We start from the raw sequence: 20878 nt of genomic DNA, 5'->3' as shown, positions 1-20878 counted from the left end.
GCCTTTCAAAAAACCTGAAAATCAATAAATAAAAATGAAAAAGTCAGAGGAAAAATAACTATTAAGAAAACCCTGAAAGGCCCAGAATTCTCCTGGTTCTGAACTCCACTGAACTTTGCTTGTGCTATTCTTTCCTTCTTGAAAGCTTTCCCCAATAACTCCACATGTGGATATTCTATATTGGACTAGCTTTAAATGTTTTAAAACACAACAGAGGAAAAAATAAAGTTAACATTATGATCCAGGCACACACAGATATATAGTCATGAAATTGAAAGAAATATATCCAAATTTACTTAGTTTGTGTTGCATACTAATATTGTGTGCCCTATTATATTTATTCTTGTTGTAGTCTACCAGGTGCTGTTTTATTTTCTTCTTTCATTAAAAGATATCCCAATTATGAACTATTTCACTGATTTCTTAGCCCACCAATAGCAACATGTTGGAAAAACCCTTTTAATGCTTGCTAGCATCTCTGTCTCTGCACTGCCCAGTCTGGCAGCCAGCAGTCACTTGGGGCAGTCTGAATTTCTAGTGCATTGCTAGCTGGTGGCTACCACACTGAACGGCATAGGCATATTTTCATCATTGCACAGCACTTTACTGGAGAGTGCTGTTGACTCCCTCCTCTTTCTTGGGCGAATAAAACAGCTTACCAACTTGTCTCCTTTTCACCTTACAATCTTCCACACTGTTGCTAGAATTAACTTTTCAAACTATAGCTCATTCCTGTGCTTCAAAACCTTCCATGGCCCTTCATTTCCTGTAAAATGAAACATTTGTTTAAAGCCCTGCACAGTTGAGCTACCTCTCGTCTCCAAATTTGTTTCTCAACTCTCCTGCTAATTGCCATGGATTCTCAAGCACCCATGTTAGTTTGTGTTATTTCATTTTCATAGGCATTCCTTATACTCATTCTTTGCCAGAGAAAATCCTTATTTACTTTCAAGACGTACCTCTATATCCTCTCTTCTATGAAACATTCTCAGAAAATGCTTCCCACTCTATGAAAATATATTGCTTTCTTTTAAGTGTTACCATTGAAACAACATTTACTTACACTGTATTACAATTAGCCGTGGACAACCTGCTTCCCCATTAAACTGTGAGGTTTTTGAATACAAGAAATGTGTGGTATTCTTGTTTTTATCCCTAGGTTCAGGCTGCTGAGTTGTTGGGTTGGCTGTTTGACTGACTGAATTGTAAAGTTTGTTGAGAGGAAGAACCATATTTGGATTTTTTAAATATTTCCATGGCACGATGGGAGCCCCAGACAAGGTGTTTATGAATTTTCATTGTCTTCTTTCAGGCAATGCATTTCAAATAGATTGTTTTCTGAAAATTCAGTACAATTTGTCTTTTTGAAAGATGGAAGGGAGCTGGCACTATATATATATATATATATAATAACAAACAAATGCCTTTTGATTTTCTCATAATGTTAAAAGTTCATGGACTCTGTGGGGAATAAGAAACACTTGTAAAGTGTTTTTAAATCCCATTAAAATAGCTTTTGCAAGTGCTTACTTTAGGTGAGTACTAATTTAAGATTGGTACATAGAAAAGTGGCTCTAATGGCAAAAAATCTCAGGTTGGGGAAATCTGGAGACCTGAATTCTGAATTCTATGGCAGCTTTCCCCTTCTTTCCTTTCCCTCCCCTTCTTTTATTACCTTGAGCACCATCACCTTTCTCTTTATTTATTTATTTTACTTTGTGTGCTTGTGAAAGTTCCAAGATCATAATTGCTAATTGCCTCTAAACCTGTCTTGGTGACATAGTAAGCAGTGTAGGGGTGAATATTTTGACTCTTTAGAAATAATAGAAATAGTTGCACCTGTTATTTCTAGCGGATTGGTACAACTTAAAAATATTTTCAATATTTTACTAAATTATAGACTCAGAAAGTGCTCAAGTCCTTGGGTCCTTGCACCAGATGGGAGACGCAGATGAAGCTCCTGGTTCCTGGCTTTGGCCTGGCCCAGCCCTGGCTGTTGCAGCCTTCTGGGGAATGACCCAACAGATGAAAGATCGCTCTCTGTCTCTCCCCCTCTCTCTTGAATTCAGACTTTCAAAGAAATAAATCTTTAAAAAGTATATAATATCCTATGATTGTTAATTCAACAGTGAAATATTTTGTTTATTTTACAGGAAAAAAATTCCATCCCTCACTTATGTTTACTAATTGAGTTGCCTAGTACATTTAAAAAATACCAAGGCATATATATATAGCTATTATCTCATAGCAGTAGTTGAAAGGCATTGCAATCTCTCTCTTTTTTTAAATATTTATTTTATTTATTTGAAAGAGTTACAGAGAGAGGTTGAGACAGAGAGAGAGGTCTTCCGTCCACTGGTTCACTCCCCAGGTGGCCGCAACGGCCAGAGCTGCGCCGATCTGAAGCCAGGAGGCAGGAGCTTCTTCTGGGTCTCCTACGTGGGTGCAGGGGCCCAAGGACTTGGACCATCTTCTGCTTTTCCAGGCCACAGCAGAGAGCTGGATAGAAGGAGGAGCGCTGGGACTAGAACCGGCGCCCATATGGGATGCTGGCGCTTCAGGCCAGGGCTTTAACCTTCTATGCCACAATGCTGGCCCCGCATTGCAATCTCTTAACAAATTTTCTACTGTGTCTCAAGCAGAGTCATCATATATTATTATGTGGGCTGTGCACTGCACAACCTTACATGATGGTTCTTGTTTGGGGACTTAATCACAAGCTGTTTCTTCATGTTACCACAATTTGATTCACAAAGGCCCACAATGCCTTATTGCATAAGAGACTTGAATGTGCTTTAATTTATATAAATGGCTCAACTTTGTATTGTATCTATATAAGAATTAGGCACAGCAGTAAAATTTCCTGGTTTCTCAGTGTCCAGATATCTTGCTCAAAATTTTCTCTGGGTGATCCCAATGTTTTCTGTGTTCCATAGAAAGCTCCATCCTTGCTTCCCACCTTCCCGGGAATTCCCTTTCCATCTTAGTATATTTGCCAGCCTTCCTTTGACAATCAGCTTATCATATTACAGCACAGTTAATATAGAAGTCAACCCAAGAGTGAGTGTCTGGTGTCTAAGTCTTTAGGCAGAGCTTAAAAATCTCCTTGAAAGTTTTTGATGATTTAAGGGGAAGAAAATCAAATAACTGTGGGGCAGTTACAAAACATTATCTACACATTTGTGAGTCAGTTGAATAATTCTACAGACTCTCCAGAGAGGAAGAAACAATTTTAAGTCAAAGCATGTTATTGCTATTAGGCAACTAAGTTACTCTAAATAAATTTAAAATCTTCTACTTAGAAGTGAACTACTGAAATAATGTACTGAAAGGAAGAAGATTTCACCAACATTTTAGCCAAATTGCTATTGGTATAGTGCTGCTTGTATTATGCACAACAGTAGAGTGTGTCATGACTGCCCAAGCTAGCATCATTACCTCCAGTTTCCTTGAGTGCTAGCAAAGGCAAAACAACAGAGAACATGTATTTCCAGTCCAACTGTGAAGGGGCGCTATTGTATAACATACTGTGTGTTGAGTGATTTCAAAGTGGTCCTTGTTTTTTTGGCATATCCTGACAGACTACAAAGGAATTTTTGAATTAATGACTTTTGGATGGGAAAATTTGGGATTTTGGTATAACAAAAATTCTCATAATAATTTAGGGAATACTAAATTCAGATTAGATAAATCTCAAATTTGTATGGCTGTCAAAAAGATGGTGCATTTGGAAAGTAAAATCAGTGGCAAGTACATTAGCAGTGGGTGGCTGTCCCCAACAGAAAGAGAAATGTGTGAGGGATGGGGGTACACAAGTACGTCTGGCCTTGTTCCTGGTGTCCTTCAGTTCCTAAGTAAGAAACAGCAGTATTTCTGTCAATGCTGGCATGGAAAGATAAGCTTCAGAGTCAAGGTTTAGCTACAATTTCATTTCTTAGGATGAGTATATTCTTTTTTTTAAAGATTATATTTGTTTATTTGAGAGAGTTACAGAGAGAGAGAGGAAGAGACACAGAGAAAGGTCTTCCATCCACTGGATCGCTCCCCAAATGGCCGCAACGGCCGCAGCTGCGCTGATCCGAAGCCAGGAGCCAGGTGCTTCTTCCCGGTCTCCCATGTGGGTGCAGGGTCCTAAGCACTTGGGCCGTCTTCCACTGCTTTCCAAGGCCATAATCAAAGAGTTATATTGGAAAAGGAGTGGCAGGGACAAGAACCAATGCCCATATGGTATGTGAGTGCTTCAGATGGAGGCTTAGCCTCCTATGCCACAGCGCTAGCCTCTTATTCTTATTTTTTCAAAAAAGTAATAACTATTACCTATGAAAAATGAAAGTGTATAGCTTCTGGGTGTTTATTTTCCTTTTGAAGATATTGTTATTGTCAAACGCTGCCAAGCAGTTTTTAGAAATAAAAAGTGAAAACTCAAATGGATGTGCCACCCAAAGCTGAGTAAACAACTCCAAATATTTTCAAGGAATAACTTTACAGCTCCCAAGTGGGCTTCCTTCTTCTTGGTTTACAGGATGTAGGAGAAAAGCTCAGAACTGCTGAACCCCACAGAACCTTCTGGGAGGAGGGTCGATGTGTTTAGGTTTCTTTTAGGCAGCAGTGAAATCTAGTAGCCTAATTGCCTCTGTAGAAGATTATTTAAGAATAATCAATTCTATGGTATGAGGGTACTTTTGAAAAGTTCATGGAAAATGGAACTAAAAAACAAGTCTACTTTGGTGCAAAAATTAGAAATCTATGTGTAGTGTTTTGTTTTTGTTTTGACAGGCAGAGTTAGACAGTGAGAGAGAGAGACAGAGAGAAAGATCTTCCTTTGCCAGTGGTTACCCTCCAATGGCCGCCACGGCCTGTGTGCTGCGGCCAGCACACAGGCGCTGATCTGATGGCAGGAGCCAGGTACTTCTCCTGTTCTCCTATGGGGTGCAGGGCCCAAGCACCTGGGCCATCCTCCACTGCCCTCCCAGGCCACAGCAGAGAGCTGGACTGGAAGAGGGGCAACCGGGACAGAATCCGGTGCCCCGACCGGGACTAGAACCCGGTGTGCCGGCGCCGCAAGGCGGAGGATTAGCCTATTGAGCCACGGCGCTGGCCAGTGTTTTCATAATACATGTTTCCTATGAACTTTTTAACCCCCACCGATATGCTTATCTGCTTTGGAAAAGTTTGAAATAAAAGGCTTGTAAGACCCAGTACTCAGAGCACTTAGGAGGGAATAGCAGTGCAAAGTCAGCTAAATTGTTCAGGTAACATGAGTTTTCTACTGTCAGTATCAACCCCATTCTTAGTGGCTGTGTTCTGTGCTGTTGATAGTTCTGTCCTTTCTTTTCTTCCCCCAATGACACAAACCCAGTTTCTTAAAGGAGATGCTTGCTGTGTGCTTCTGAGGACTCTGGTTTAGAAGCCTCACCATGAAAAATGAAACCTTTACTGCATCCCTACTTCTCATTATGTTTGATGAGTATATTTTATCTGAGGAACAACTTGATGGTGAAGAAGTTGAATTGCTGAAATGCTGATTTGTCAAAAGCACACCACCTGAGAACTTGTTCCTAAAGTTCTGCCAAGACAAATCTGCTTGTATAGGCAGCTGGTCAACCATGACCTTTCCAAAAGTATTTTCCAATACTGTATTTTCTTAGAAATTTCCTTTGGTAATATTGAACGAATATACTTATAGAATTGTTTTTGAGTTTGCTTATGTACCTGTCCTTCTTTCTCCTGCTGCTTCTTTTGGTTTAGTCTTTGTTTCTTATTATGCCATCTGGAAAACTTTGGGTGATGGGTTCAATGCTCCTTATGTAGTGATCAGCAAGGTTAAACTTTCACCGAGGAGATTTTGTGACAGCAGTAACGCAGCATGCTTCCTTTCCCTCTCCTCAGCTGGCCTGCCTCTGTATTTCAGTTGTTACTGCTTTGAGAAAATGAGTGGAGAGCTTGGCTGGCTCCAGGGGCCATGGAAGTCAGCAGTATTGTGGAGGTGCCTTCTCTGCCGATCACTGGATCGAGGGACATTTTCCTGCTTGATAGGTTACACTGATTTGTTCCAGGTCAGGTGGTTTCAGGGATGGGGAGAGGGAGTGAGAAGGGAAAGGCTAGAGTTCATAGAATTCATCCAAAACATGTCATGTCGCTGCTTTTAGGCAAGTCAAATTACTTGAAGTGGATTGTATAATCTTATATTTAGAGATGAATTACTGAAATGATATAGTAACAAAAGCAAGGAAAGTCTTGCTGATGATGTAGCCATGTGGATTTCTCGTTTTCCTAGGGGAATAATATAGACCTATCAGCTGGTTTCATTCTCCTTCCCCTGCTCTCAAATACATGGCTGCCCACAAGGCTCCAGAGCAAGGTGGAGGGGTGGTGAGCTCAAGCTTGCTCTGTTAAATTGGCAACAGCCATCTGTTTCCTACTACCTAGTGGGTTCTCAGGTAAATGTGGGGAAGCCTAATGGTAACTGGACATACTTAAAAAGTATGTTCCCCCTACATATTTTGTGAGCACTTTATAGGCCTAAACTGGATGAGATGAAATATTTTACTTCCTCTTTGAATAAATGTAGGGTTGTTGTCAGGACGATTACCTGAGGGAATCTCTCAAAATATAAAAAGACTTGAACTAAGATATTATAGTAGACTGGATGGTGGCATTCAAAGAGATATATCCGGCCGGCGCCGCGGCTCACTAGGCTAATCCTCCGCCTAGCGGCGCCGGCACACCGGGTTCTAGTCCCGGTCGCGGCGCCGGATTCTGTCCCGGTTGCCCCTCTTCCAGGCCAGCCCTCTGCTGTGGCCAGGGAGTGCAGTGGAGGATGGCCCAGGTGCTTGGGCCCTGCACCCCATGGGAGACCAGGAAAAGCACCTGGCTCCTGGCTCCTGCCATCGGATCAGCGCGGTGCGCCGGCCGCAGCGCGCCAGCCGCGGCAGCCATTGGAGGGTGAACCAACGGCAAAGGAAGACCTTTCTCTCTGTCTCTCTCTCTCACTGTCCACTCTGCCTGTCAAAAAATTAAAAAAAAAAAAAAAAAAAAAAAAAAACAACAAAGAGATATATCCATGTCCTGGAATCAGTGATCTTATTAGGAAGAAGGATCTTTGTTGATAAATTAAGTCAAGCATCTTGACAAGAAAGGTTCCTGGATTACCCAGGCTAGTCCTAAATCCAATGACAACCATCCTTAGAAGAGAAAGACACAGTGGCTGGCATTATGGCATAGTGGGTGAGCCACTGCCTGTGACACAGGCATCTCTTAAGGATTCTGGTTCAAGTCCCAGCTGCTCTACTTGTAATCCAGCATTCCTGCTGATGCACCTGGGAAGCCAGTGGAGGACGGTCCAAGTACTTGGGCCCCTACCACCCACGTGGTAACCTGGATGAAGCTTCTGGCTTCAGCCTGGCTCAGCCCTGGCTGTTGTGGCCATCTAGGGAGTGAACCAACGATGGACAATCTCTCTATCTCTATCTCTATCTCTATCTCTATCTCTTTCTCTTTCTCTTTCTCTTTCTCTCTTTTTCTCTCTCAACTCTGCCTTTCAAACAAACAAATAAATCTTATAAAAAAGAAAGAAAGAAGAGAAAGACACAGAGGAGGCCAGGTGAAGACAGAGGCAGAGGTTGGAGTTAGAGAGATACCAGTCGCAGGAATGCCTGTGAGTTACCAGCAGCTGAAGAGATGGGGAAACATTCTCTGTAGAGACTTCAGAGGGAGCACGGCCCTACCAACATGTTGATTTCAGACTTCTGGCCTCCAGAACCAATTTATGTTGCTTTAAGCCACATCATTACCACACTGTAGGAAGCAAACACAGATTTCTTCTGACAGTGTGGAACTCTGGGGAACAGAAACAGCATTTTTGAGTGCCAGTGTGACAGGTAATGGCTAGATGCTTAACTTAAATTATCCCTATTCTTAAATTTTTTATTTGATTTATTTTTATTTACTTGAAAGGCAGAGAGACACACATGGAGAGAGAATGACCTTCCATCCACTGGTTCACTTCCCAAATGCCCAGTGGTGAGTTGAGGCTGAGCCAAAGTGAGGAGCCAAAAACTCAACCCAAGTGTCCCATGGGACTGGCAGAGACCATCACCTACTGCCTCCCAAAGTGTATATTATCAGGAAGCTGGAACTGGTAGGAGAGTTGGAACTTGAGCCTAGGTACTTCGTTATGGGATGTGGGCATTCCAAATGCTGTCTTAACTGCTGCACTAAAGGCCTCCCCCCAACTATCCTCATTTTAAAGATGAAAACATCGAAACCCAGGGTGTGACAGTGACGAGGCGGGGAGCTTAGTAAGACTCCTAATGAGTGGAAAGGGGTGCAGTTTACAAACTGGGGTTCTGGGACCTGTCTAGGTATGAATCCTGGCTCTTTCCTTAGTAATTGTGATTCTGGCTAAGTCTTTAACCACTCTGACACTCAGTTTCCTCATCTGGGAAACAGGAATGATAATAGAACTTCATTTGTTCAATTGCTGTGAATATTAAAATATATAAAGTATTTTGGGTAATGCATAAGAAGGGCTAAATGATTGTTTGCTGTTATGATTGTGACCATACTGTACTAATATATTACTGCTAGATTATGAAGACCAGACAAAGAATGAAGGAGAATGGGATCCTTTCTCTTTTTAAAAACGATTTATTTATTTGAAAGGCAGAGAGAGAGAGAGAGAGAGAGAGAGACAGATCCTCCAATCCTCCTGTGGGGAGCAAACCGGACTAGACTGAGTTACTGGAATTAAGACTTGTTCTATGCATCTGCTCTCCCACAATATGGCGATGGGAGAGAAGTAAACAGTTTCCGCACAGCTGCCTCCAGTTCAACTAATAAACTGTAGGACTTGCTCCTGATTGGAGGAGAGCAGCGTACTCGGTGTGTGGGCAGCCGAGTTAGGATTGGCGGAGGAGGACTATAAAGGAGGAGAGAGACGGCATGCACCGGGGAACATCTAAGGGGAACATCTGAGGGAACACCTGTGCAGCCCTCGAGAGAGCCGGCCGGCGGTGTGCCGCTCCCCTGCGGAAGTGGGGAATGTGGCCAGGGGGAACTGCCCTTCCACGGAGGTGGAAGGGATAGTAGCCAACCCGGGAAGAACCAGCAGCAAACCCGGGGAGGGCCGAGCAGACAAAAGAACAGCGCAGGGTCCTGTGTCGTTCCTCCATGAAGAGGGGGAGCGACACCTCCAACTGCTGGTTCACTCCCCAGATGGCCACAATGGCCAGACTGGGCCAATCTGAAGCCAGGGCAAGGAATTTCCTCTGGGTCTCTTATGAGGGTGCAGGGGCCCAAGGACATTGGAGCACTGACAGGGAGCTGGATTGGAAGTGGAGCAGCCAGGATAAGAATGGGATCATTTTGAAGGTAGAGTGTATGATCAGTTACTAAATCAGAAATTTAGTAACCAGGTTTAGAAAGGTTATTTTTCAGGGGTCGATATTGTGGCCATATAAACCACCACTTTTAAGATTGGCATCCTGTACCCGAGTGCTGCTTTGAGTTCCAGCTGCTCTGCTTCTGAACCAGCTCCCTGCTACTGTACCTAGAAAGCAGAAAAAGATGGCCTAAATATTTGAGTTCATGCCATTCATATTGGAGTTCCTGGCTCCTGACTTCAGCCTGTGCTAGCCCTGGCTGTTGAGGCCATTTGGAGAGTGAACCAATGGATGGAAGATCATTCTCTCTTTCTGTCACTCTGCCTTTCAAATACATACATACATACATACATAAATTTAAAGAAATATTATTCTTCAGAATGTTTATTTGATTCTGGTGTGGTTGTCATGAAGGAGACAAAAAGGCCTCAGGAAACTTGATAATAACCACTCTTTGCTGAGAAACTGACACAAGTAAAGAACTACACTAAGCGCACTTTAAATATATTACCTCATTTCAAAGACGAGGAAACTGAGGCCAAGAACATTTTACACCTTACGGAAACTATGTTGAAAACAACACTAGGATTCAGTCCTAGGATTCTCTCGTGCCAAAGCATTCTTCCTGCCATACCATACTGCTCCTACGACAGTGTTCTACAAATGCTAAATATCCAACAAGTATCTTTTGAGTCAGTGAAATCAAGACTTTTTATCAGTAACTTTAAAGTAATGTTGAATGTTCCCAAAATATTTTGAAGTGAAGAACCTGTTGCCAGCCATTTCAGAGCCATATAGCTTCTGAAATACAGTAGCAAAAAAGGGAGAGCTAGGGAACAACCATTCATAACATCGATCTATTTTTGTCCAAACCCCCTACTCTTTATTCAATTGACTGATGGGTCATTCTTACTGTAGCTTGAATAAAAGTGATCAGGCAGATAGTGGTAGTCCAGAGTATTTGTTGTTATTTTCTTTCTTTCTTTCTTTCTTCTTTCTTTCTTTCTTTCTTTCTTTCTTTCTTTCTTTCTTTCTTTCTTTCTTTCTTTCTTCCTTCCTTCCTTCCTTCCTTCCTTCCTTCCTTCCTTCCTTCCTTCCTTCCTTCCTTCCTTTCTCTCTCTCTCTCTCTCTTTCTAAAAATAAAAGAACTAGAAAGGAAACAAATGTCAGATTGTGAACATTGAGAACCCTCACTTTCATTGTTAAAATGTTTGGCAGACAATGTTTCCATTTTACCATATTTTTCTCTTAATTTGTCACCTGGTTAGTTAAATGCGTGTTAAAACATATAGTGCTCTCTTTTACCACATATCTCCTAGGATAAGATGCTGTTCCATTTGAAGAAAAGATGAAGGATGTTGTAACAGAAGCAGACTTTAAGCAACAAACACATAAATAAGAGAGTAGCTAGGCTATGCAGTTCTGACTTTGGCACTTGCACTGCAGTTGGCTGCTTCTAGGCCAGGGGTTCTCAACTGGACAGCTAAGGATTTGGAGGAAGAGGGGAGAATGACATCTCTGAGCTGCTTGCAGAGTATGCACGTTTTCATGAATAAGCAGTCTCTGCACACATTTCAAAGGAGACTTTGATGTCTATAACCTAAGAACCACTGTTTCCAGGTCTGATTACTACAGCCAATAGCCACATTTTATACTTTGTATCATCTTAACTGCCATGTGTAGCCAGTATATAATGCCTGTTTTTTTTTGGGTGCATAAGAGACAAGTAAGAGCTTCACCTTGTTAAAGATGTCATCTTGCAATCCAAAGAGTCGGTTTTCTAAAAAGCAAGACTTTGTGATATAATCAGAAGAATTTACCTGCCCAGGAGGGTCCAGGTCTGGGCCCTTGGCTTTGTTCCTCTACGGAATGATCCTTGTTGAGTAACTTCTCTCAGGTTACTGTTTCTTCATCTGTGCAATAGAGATTTGAATTAAATAAATTCAAAGATGACTTCAAATTTTAAAGCAATTCTGTCCCATAAAGAAGGTCATTAAATAATGTGGATGAATAATCTCCCATAAAAATGTAGAATTATAAAGGCAAGACACAGGCTAGCCTTATTTCTAAAGTTATTTTTAGAGACGATCACAGTTTGAGGACATGGCATTTCCTAGTGATTTCCCAACTGTACTCTGTGGAGCAGAAGGTGCTGCAGGTACCAGGGTTGAGAGTCTGAGGTGGGACAGGGCAGGTTTTGAACTTCCCATTTAGCTGTCATCAGAACAGCCTTCCTTTATTCTAATTTACACACTGGGTTACAGGTGAGAATTTGTTTGTAGAAAATGTTTCTTGATTTTTATGAGTGTCTTTTCATATCCATGTTGGGGAGGGTGGGGATGGGAAAGAGATTTGTTTAATTTCTTTGTTTAAAAATTTATCTTTGCAGAGACACTGGATCCAGAGTCAGACACCCTGAGACTTCGTTCCTACCCTGTCATTTATTAGCTGTGGACTATTGGGAACCTTAGGTAGTCTTTCTCAGCCTTTTCCCTCACGTATAGAACAATGATACTGTCTGATGTGTATGGCATTATGAAAGTTAAATGACAGAATATTTGTGAAAGTGTTTTAACCTGGCCCGGCTCTAGTTATTGTGTCTATATGGGGAGTGAGCCAGTGGATAGAAGATATAGCTCTGCCTCTCCCTCTCTTGATGTTGCTCTTCCTTCGAATAAATAAATGAATAAATAAATAAATCTTAAAGAGAAAAAGTTGCTTCTTCTAGTCCTAGGTATTTTGGGAGCCTTGGGTTATGGTACAGAAGTGGCCAAGTCCAAGAGGCATACCACACACAACCAGTCCTAATAACAGCATCAAGAGACCCTGATCAAAAAGCTATGGAACTCTTAAGAGGGTGGGCCCCAAATTCCCAAGGAGCATGTATTTTGCCAGGAAGCACAGCATCAAGGGCCTGAAGAAGATGCAGGCCAATTGTGCCAAAGCTGTAAGTACATGTGCTAAGGATCTGAGGGCCCATGTAAAGCACAAAGAAGTTAAGCCTTCAATCCCAAAGGGTGTCAGCTGCAAGCTCAATCAGTTCGCCTCTATTGCCAACTGTAAATGTGGAGAGTTTACTCATGCCCCCATTACCAAGGGTCTTAGACTTGTACCAGCCAAAGTCCAAGGCTAAGGCTCAAATCAAAGTGAAGAGCAAGGCAAAGTTCAAATCAAGGCCTAGTACCAGGCTCAAATAAGGTCAAGGCCCAGGCTAAAACCAAAGCCAAACCCCACAACCAAATGAAGCCCACATTCCTGGGCCCAGGTTGTACCTACAGTTGCAGTTTCGACTCTGGCTGAAGCTCAGGCTCAGGCTCATGTTTAGGCTCCTGCTCCCAACCATGCTGAGGCCCCCATGAAGCTTCCATAGTAACTGCTTCTGTCTGCTAAGGCATGGACTGAAGGACTGGTGTGACCCCTAGACTGCTGTCTGTGCGAGGCTAGTGTCTTCCTGTGCTGTTTGTACAAATACACCTGAGGTAGGGTCTCTTACAAAATGTTCATTGCGGGGACAGGCAAGATGGCGGAATAGGAAGGGAGCACACTGATAGTCCAGGGAGAGACAGTTTAATAGAAGTGGAGATACTGCAGATTCAAGGAAGAGTAGGGGAAGAAACAGCAGAAGAAACTCTTCCAGAACTAGTGATTCACAGTGGACCTGCGTGGAGAGCGTGGGAGCCCACAGTTTGGGACACCAGCGGCAGACTCAACACACCAGCGCTGGAACGCGAGGTGAGCCGAACCTCAATAGCCCAAGACACCGGCAGGCAAGCGGAAAGAGGAGACTAGAGGGAACGACCCCAGGGGGAAAAGTTCACCAGGCTAACTAGAAGACAGAGAGAGAGAGAGAGAGAGAGAGAGAGAGAGAGAAAGTGACTGGTACGGACACGGGTTTCTCTCTCTCCACTCACCTCTCAAAGGCGAGCAAGACAAAGAGCAGGCACCATCTTGGACATACATCATAAGCAGGGCAACTTCAGGTCTGCACCGGCCCTGAGCCTAGCAGAAAAACCTAACTCTGGGGGTGGGGGGTGAATTAACAGGAGATTAGGACCTAGTGAATGTGTGGTGCTACGGAACTGAGACTGTGAAAAAAAGAGACTGTGGGGGAGAGAACTCATGGAATTCACGTGAGTACTCTCCAGAGACACTACAATTCAGTAACCTTGGCAATCCAGTGGGAGACTGCAGGAGAATTTGAGCCCACACTGAGGGCAGGACAGATTCCCTGTGTGGTCCTTGGGAAAGAGCTTCTGATCTCTGGCTCCTGTGGGTATATCATTTGCCTGCTAACTACCTCCAATTCCATTCAGCTGTGCGGAATTACTTCCCTTTTGAATCAAAAAAAAAAAAAAAAAAAAGAAAGAGAGAGAGATTTACCACACCTAACCTGGGAGTGTCACCTTTGGCACACCCTTAACCCTGAGGAACCAAACAGAGCTCTCAGGCCACACCCATCTCAAGCCTCTAAGGCTCCATCAAAAACAGACAGTCCACTTCATCTAGAGTCATAGTATAACAAGAAAAAACACCACAGTGAAGAAACCAAAGAATATCTCCAATATGCCAAACAACAAACGCAAAAACTGAGGTAATAAGAACAAGGAAAACACTATGACGACCCCAAATGAAAAAGACACCCCAATTCAAGATTATGAAGATGATGAGATAGAAGAAATGCAAGAAGCGAATCTCAAAAAATTGATAAGAACATTAAGAAGTTCTCAAAAACAAATTCTTGAACTACAGAAATCCTTAATGGACAGATAGAAAATCTCTGTCATGAAAATGAAATATTAAGGAGGAATCAAAATGAAATGAAACAACTAGTAGAACATGAAACTGTGATAGTGACGAGAAATCATAATGAAATGAAGAATTCAATAGATCAAATGACAAACACATTAGAGAGCCTTAAAAACAGAACAGGTGAAGTAGAAGAGAGAATATCGGACTTAGAAGACAGAGAACAGGAAAGGATACAGTCAAACCAAAGAAAAGAAGAGGAAATTAGAAATCTAAAAAATATTGTTGGGAATCTACAGGATACTATTAAAAAACCCAACATTCGGGTTCTAGGAGTTCCTGAAGGCATGGAGAGGGAGAAAGGATTAGAAGGCCTTTTTAGTGAGATACTAGCAGAAAATTTCCCAGGTTTGGAGATGGACAGAGACATCCTAGTACAGGAAGCTCATAGAACCCCTAGTAAACCTGACCAAAAGAGATGCTCACCATGACACATTGTAATTAAACTCTCCACAGTGAAACCTAAAGAAAAGATCCTAAGATGTGCAAGAGAGAAACGTCAGATTACTTTCAGAGGATCTCAAAATTAGACTCACAGCAGACTTCTCATCAGAAACCCTACAAGCTAGAAGGGAATGGCGAGACATAGCCCAGGTACTAAGAGAGAAAAATGCCAGCCCAGAATATTATATCCTGCAAAGCTCTCATTTGTGAATGAAGGTGAAATAAAGACCTTTCACAGCAAACAGAAATTGAAAGAATTTGTCACCACTCATCCAGCCCTGCAAAAGATGCTTAAAGATGTGTTACACACAGAAACACAGAAACACGGTCATCAATATGAAAGAAGGTAAAGGAAGGAAACCTCACAGCAAAAGATCACAGGAAGTTCAAAACATATATTAGAAAATATCTTTGGCAAATGGCAGGGCAAAGTTACTACTTATCAGTAGTCACATTGAACGTTAATGGCCTGAACTGTCCAGTTAAAAGACACAGATTGGCTGATTGGGTTAAGGAACAAAACCCATCTATTTGCTGCTTACAAGAAACACATCTTTCCAACAAAGATGCATACAGACTGAAAGTGAAAGGCTGGAAAAAGATATACCATGTCAACAGAAATAAAAAAAGCAGGCGTAGTCATCTTAATATCGGACAACATAAACTTTACCACAAAAACTGTTAAGAGAGACAAAGAGGGGCACTATATAATGATTAAGGGATCAATTCAACAGGAAGTTATAATGATTATCAATGTATATGCACCTAATTCCAGGGCACCAGTTTATTTAAAAGATTTGTTAAGGGACTTAAAGGGAGACTTAGACCCCAATACAATAGTACTGGGGGACTTCAATACTCCACTCTCAGAAATAGACAGATCAACAGGACAGAAGATCAACAAGAGGACAGTAGATTTAAATGACACTATAGCCTAAATGGATCTAACAGGTATCTACAGAACTTTTCATCCTCCACATAAAGCATTTACATTCTTCTCAGCAGTGCATGGAACCTTCTCTAGGATTGACCACATACTAGGCCATAAAGCAAGTCTCAGCAAATTCAAAAGAATTAGAATCACACCATGCAGCTTCTCAGACCATAAAGGAATGAAGTTGGAAATTAGCAACTCAGGAATCCCTAGAGCATATGCAAACACATGGAGATTGAACAGCATGCTCCTGAATGAACAATGAGTCATAGAAGAAATTAAAAGAGAAATCAAAATTTTATGGAAGTAAATGAGGATAACAGCACAACATACCAAAACTTATGGGACACAGCAAAAGCAGTGTTAAGAGGAAAGTTTATATCAATAGGTGCCTACATCAAGAAATTGGAAAGGCACCAAATAGAGCTTTCACTGCATCTCAAGGATCTAGAAAATCTTCAGGAAACCAGACCCAAATCTAGTAGGAGAAGAGAAATAATTAAAATCAGAGAAGAAATCAACAGGATTGAATAAAAAACATTACAAAAAATCAGCCAAATGAGGAGCTGGTTTTTTGAAAAAATAAACAAAATTGACACCCCATTGGCCCAACTAACTAAAAAAAGAAGAGAAAAGACCCAAATCAATAAAATCAGAGATGAAAAAGGAAACATAACAACAGAAACCACAGAAATAAAAAGAATCATCAGAAATTACTACAAGGACTTGAATGCCTGCAAACAGGGAAACATATGAGAAAGGGACATATGCAACCTACCTAAATTGAACCAGGAAGACATAGAACAACCTAAACAGACCCATAACTGAAAAAGGAATTGAAACAGTAATAAAGGCCCTCCCAACAAAGAAAAGCCCAGGACCAGATGGATTCACTGCTGAATTCTACCAGACATTTAAAGAAAAACTAACTCCAATTCTTCTCAAACTATTCAGAACAATCGAAAAAGATGGAATCTTCCCAAATTCTTTCTATGAAGCCAGCATCACCTTAATTCCTAAGCCGGAAAAAGATGCAGCACTGAAAGAGAATTACAGACCAATATCCCTGATGAACATAGATGCAAAAATCCTCAATAAAATTCTGGCCAATAGAATGCAACAACACATCAGAAAGATCATCCACCCAGACCAAGTGGGATTTATCCCTGGTATGCAGGGATGGTTTAATGTGCACAAAACAATCAATGTGATATACCACATTAACAGACTGCAGAAGAAAAACCATATGACTATCTCAATAGATGCAGAGAAAGCATTTGATAAAATACAACACCCTTTCATGATGAAAACTCTAAGCAAACTGGGTATGGAAGGAACATTCCTCAATACAATCAAAGCAATTTATGAAAAACCCATGGCCAACATCCTATGGAATGGGGAAAAGTTGGAAGCATTTCCACTGAGATCTGGTACAAGACAGAGATGCCCACTCTCACCACTGCTATTCAATATAGTTCTGGAAGTTTTAGCCAGAGCTATTAGGCAAGAAAAAGAAATTAAAGGGATAGAAATTGGGAAGGAAGAACTCAAACTATCCCTCTTTGCAGATGATATGATTCTTTATTTAGGGGACCCAAAGAACTCTACTAAGAGACTATTGGAACTCATAGAAGAGTTTGGCAAAGTAGCAGGATATAAAATCAATGCACAAAAATCAACAGCCTTTGTATACACAGGCAATGCCATGGCTGAGAAAGAACTTCTAAGATCAATCCCATTCACAATAGCTACAAAAACAATCAAATACCTTGGAATAAACTTAACCAAGGACGTTAAGGATCTCTACGATGAAAATTACAAATCCTTAAAGAAAGAAATAGAAGAGGATACCAGAAAATGGAAAAATCTTCCATGCTCATGGATTAGAAGACTCAATATCATCAAAATGTCCATTCTCCCAAAAACAATTTACAGATTCAATGCAATACCAAATAAGATACCGAAGACCTTCTTCTCAGACCTGGAAAAAATGATGCTGAAATTCACATGGAGACACAGGAGACCTCGAATAGCTAAAGCAATCTTGTACAACAAAAACAAAGCCAGAGGCATCACAATATCAGATTACAATGTAATACTTTATCCATTTTAGTATTTTCTCTTTGTTTTGTTCTAGTACTATTGGTTGAACTCTGTGATCAACACACAATTATTCTTAGGTGTTTAAATTTTAGCTGAAACGTGATCCCTGTTAAACATAAGAGTGGGAATAAGAGAGGGAGGAGATGTACAATTTGGGACAGGCTCAATCGGACTTGCCCCAAATGGTGGAGTTAGAATCATGCCAGGGGATTCCAATACAATCCCATCAAGGTGCCATGTACCAATGCCATCTCACTAGTCAAAGTGATCAATTTCAGTTCACAATTGATCATAATGATAGGTCTAAGAGTCAAAGGGATCACACAAACAAGTCTCCTGTCTGCTAATACTAGCTGATAGAATCAAAAAAGGAGAGAATGATCCATCATGGGAAGCGGGATACACAGTAGACTCATAGAATGGCAGATGTCCTAAATAGCACTCTGGCCTCAGAATTAGCCCTTAAGGCATTTGGATATGTCTGAAGAGCCCATGAGAGTATTTTAGGCATGGAAAGCCAAGACACCCTGGAAAAAAAAAAAAAAAAAAAAGGAATACCTAAATGGAAGATCTCTGCGAGTGAGATCACAGTGGATAGAACAGGGCCATCAAAGAAGGAGGTACCTTTCTCTGAGGGGAGGAGAGAACTTCCACTTTGATTATGACCCTGTCGGAATAAGATCGAAGTCAGGGAGCTCAAAAGGCTTCCATAGCCTTGGGAACTCATGACTAGAGCCTAGGGAGATTACTGACGCCATAAACAAGAGTGACAAATTGTTAAGTCAACAACAGGTGTCATTGTGTACTCACTTCTCATGTGGGATCTGTCCTTAGGGTGTTGTTCAATGTGAAGTAATGCTATAACTAGTACTGAAACAGTATTTTACACTTTGTGTTTCTGTGTGGGTGCAAGCTGATGAAATCTTTACTTAATATATACTAAATTGATCTTCTGTATATAAAGATAATTGAAAATGAATCTTGATGTGAATCGAATGGGAGAGGGAGTGGGAGATGGGAGGGGTGTGAGTGGGAGGGAAATTATGGGGGGAGCCATTGTAATCCATTAACTGTACTTTGAAAATGTATATTTACTAAATGAAAAATAAAAAAATGTTCATTGCCCAAGAGTAAGCTGGAGGGAAATTTGACTTAAGCAGTTCAAGTAAATGGAATTTTGTGACTTCAAATTCATGATGAGCCAACAATGTTGTGATATGGTTGGCAAATAAATAAACAAGTCATACAGTATTCTTATGTATTTACAGAAGTATAGTGCCAGAGAGGAGAAATGGAGCTATGATTCTTCTTCCTGCTGTTAAAAGCTATCACTCAAGTAAGCTGAACACATCTCATAGGAAGAGAAGGAGAAGATACGGAAGATTTCCTATAGGAAAGACTGCAAGATTTTTGAGGCAGACCATATTCTGCAGGTCTTAAATGGTGCTACTGAAGGTCCAGGTTTGCAACTGTTTAATTGTTTTTGGAGGTGAATCTCAGAAAAATGTAAACAGTAAGAACTGTATAAAGGGGGATGGGTTACCTGGTGAGATGGTAAGAGCTCTATTGAGAAAACCGTTCAAGCTTAGACAACACCTTCTGCATGTTGCTCTTAATTGACGGGTAGTTTTAAGAAGACATGATAAAAATTTCACCAATGCTAAGATACTATTTCTGAAGTAGAATTAAATATCCCACTGGAAAATGTTCTGCTTAACTTTTCTGCTATAGTAAAAGAGCTTGAACTTTTTAATTGGCAAACTGGAGTTTGCCATTGCGTGACATTCAGAATGCTGTTTAACCTCTGTGAACATCAGTTTTGTCATCAGTAACATAGAAGTGATTAATGATTTCTGCAGTATGGTGAAGCTCAAACGGTACAATTCTTGGTAAAGAAAACTTAGTGTGTGCCTGTTTCTAGTAAGGGTTCAGACAGTAGCTTTTGTCCCCATTATTATTGGTTCCGCCCGTTTTCAATGTGGCTTTATTACCTCTTATCTAAGATTCCTTTCAGGTGACTGTAATAAGCCTTTCAGAGCCAGGCTGGGAGAAGGAATTCACCCAGAAGGAAGATACTAGGTCATTGTGATTCAGCACCATGTTTTCTGTTTGCATGGGTGTTTGTTTCCTCTCAAATGGAGGAAACTTGTAGAACAACTTTTTTTTTTTCATCCTGAATTATAACCTGATTTTCATGCCCATCATATCAAAACTAGGTCAGCCTGATTTATTTATTTTTCTTTGTTTGAAGTGTTAGGCAGTAACAAACCCTATTAACATTTTAAGGCTCAGGTTTTCCGTGTGGAGTGGATGTGCTGTCAGCAGCCTTGGGAGCATAAGCGGTCAGTTATATGTTTTGTCTGTGCCTAATTATTCAACCCACAAAGTGACCCTAAATCAATCTAGTTAAAAATTACTCTTCAATGGTTGAATCAGTAAGGGAGATTCAGTTTAGCATTGTTAGGACAGGATCCAACACGTGAGCTCCTGTGCTGTCAGGCGTACCACCAGCCCTGAGTAGGAACCTTCCAGCTCAGACACACTGAACTAAGCAGATATACTAAGGAAACACCCTGTTGCCCCTCAAGCCTCACCCCAGACTCTGACAGGCCTTTGTTAATTGTTCACATCATGTTTTATATTTTTCACTCTGTTCCTTAACTATGTTTTGCTTTGTATCTAAAAAAGCAAATTCGTCCTTTATAACATTAACTGTTGTAAGACTCTTCCCCCAAACCTACACATATTAGAATTGATTTTTAAATAAGTCTGTAAACAAGAAACAAATTAGAATCTATAATCACTTCTCAGCCTTTTGTCTAAGATCAAGTGTAGAATCTATATCAAGTGTAGAATCAAAAGTGATAAATGTTAGAGTGGGATAATTAAGTCACAGCTTGTTATCTCTAAAACAGTTGCCTTGTTTATGATTACAGATAACTAGATTATTACATTAGATGACCAAACAGTGCAATAACTTATTTAAATACTATAACGAAAATGGGAGCTATTTAACATCAATTATTCACAAAGCCCATGAAAATTGAGTATGCACTTTCCATAGCATTTAATTTAGGGAATAGTAGTGATATTATGTTTTATTAAAACTTAGAGCTAAGCCTACATATGTAAGAAGATATTGAATTTTCTATTGCAGCTTTGTGCAATATGATAATAATAATCTGTGTAAGTATATATATTTTGGTAT

At 40.8% G+C, this 20878-nt stretch overlaps 1 protein-coding gene and 1 long non-coding RNA gene across 9 annotated transcripts in view; one reads left to right on the top strand and one right to left on the bottom strand.

The window, feature by feature from the left end:
• The window catches only part of LOC149127086 (uncharacterized), a 97363-nt gene extending 85266 nt beyond the window's left edge, over positions 1 to 12097 (top strand). The window contains exon 3 of the long non-coding RNA XR_016232596.1: positions 11773 to 12097. This is a non-coding gene — a long non-coding RNA (uncharacterized LOC149127086). The remainder of the gene's footprint in view (positions 1 to 11772) is intronic.
• The window catches only part of SPTSSB (serine palmitoyltransferase small subunit B), a 40418-nt gene that overhangs the window by 8143 nt on the left and 11397 nt on the right, over positions 1 to 20878 (bottom strand). For 2 of the 8 annotated variants that reach the window (XM_089331017.1, XM_017346888.4), the window contains exons 2-3: positions 11204 to 11296; positions 9492 to 9550 (exon numbers count right to left, since the gene is read on the bottom strand). The exons of 1 other annotated variant lie outside the window; for it this stretch is intronic. The gene's annotated coding sequence lies outside the window, so the exon portion shown is untranslated. Of the gene's footprint in view, positions 1 to 659; positions 767 to 9491; positions 9551 to 11203; positions 11297 to 20878 lie in introns of all 8 variants that reach the window. 5 more of the 8 variants (XM_089331018.1, XM_017346890.4, XM_051859103.3 and 2 more) reach the window with 3 other exon arrangements.

Source organism: Oryctolagus cuniculus, chromosome 4, assembly GCF_051225735.1.
Source record: "Oryctolagus cuniculus isolate XC-2025 breed Fujian yellow rabbit chromosome 4, ASM5122573v1, whole genome shotgun sequence".
Lineage (NCBI taxonomy): Eukaryota > Metazoa > Chordata > Mammalia > Lagomorpha > Leporidae > Oryctolagus > Oryctolagus cuniculus.
This window is presented reverse-complemented; position numbering and strand designations above follow the sequence as displayed.